Source organism: Austrofundulus limnaeus, unplaced genomic scaffold (genome assembly GCF_001266775.1).
Source record: "Austrofundulus limnaeus strain Quisiro unplaced genomic scaffold, Austrofundulus_limnaeus-1.0 Scaffold176, whole genome shotgun sequence".
In the NCBI taxonomy this organism is placed as follows: Eukaryota; Metazoa; Chordata; class Actinopteri; order Cyprinodontiformes; family Rivulidae; genus Austrofundulus; species Austrofundulus limnaeus.
The window spans coordinates 191,659-192,806 of record NW_013952578.1 but is presented as its reverse complement, the minus strand read 5'-3'; positions in this window follow the sequence as shown (position 1 = coordinate 192,806).

Here is a 1,148-nt window from a genome sequence, read left to right as displayed (position 1 = left end):
GACTTTAACTTTTACCAAAGTATTTTTATGATAAGATACTTGTACTTTTACTCAAGTATCACTTTGAGGTACTTTATACAACACTGTGAGGAATACTGCAGTTGCTTTGTCAAATCTTGTAAATGACATCATCTGATGCAGCTCACATTTGTGAAGCTGACTGGGATAAAACTTTTTTATTGATTATCTGACTTGAATTCATTCAGTGCTTCATCAAATATTTTGCTAACAAAGGATGACTTTACAAGAAACATGTCAGCTGTGGAGAAGAAACAAATTGGAACTTGACACCAAAGCATGGATTGCCCACCTGCCCCATGTCTGCCTCTTTTTACCKATCATCATAAATGACCTTTGACCCTTTGATGCCTAAACCTAATCGGACCAAGTACTACCCTAATGGAGTTATGAATATTTATAAGTAAATATATCATTTCATTCAGGAGATATTTGGTACACATGACTGACAGACTCTGCACTAACACACAGACAGTTGCACAAACTCTTTGAAACTTTCATTTGAAGTTTTACTAATTTTGTTCTTGCATTAATCCTGACCTGTGAGAAGCAAATCAAAGTTAGATTAGCTCTGTGTCCACACATAGTGACATTTAACATTTCAGTATTTGTTTTGATTTCACATGTTCACATTTTGTACGGATGGTTAAAAAAATCTACAAAGTAGGCCAGTTCACAAATCTTTGCACCTTTAAATAAAAAAAATCTGATGTTCTACTCCAATCATTGCCGGCCTACAGATATGACAAAATTTAAAAATCACATTTTTTTGCAAGAAATTCCATGAAAAATAGATAATTAGCAACCATTTTTCAAAGATTGCAGCTTATAGAGCCAGTTGTGACTGGAAACCAATTACAGCATTATTGTCAGATAAAAATACATCCAGAGAATTAAATAAGTTATTGTAATTCTTTAACTAAAAAGCTTAAATRATATGAGCTGCAAAAACAAGACAGTTGGCACTGCAGATTGAGAGGGATTTGGTTTGTTACCACACGTGGTACAATATGTCTTCTCTGACAGCGCAACAACACAAACAAAAGGAGACAAGTTCATTTTCCATCTTTCTGTGAGAAAACAACTTTTTTAATTGTCTAACTGTATACAAATGTGCATAGTCTATAAAT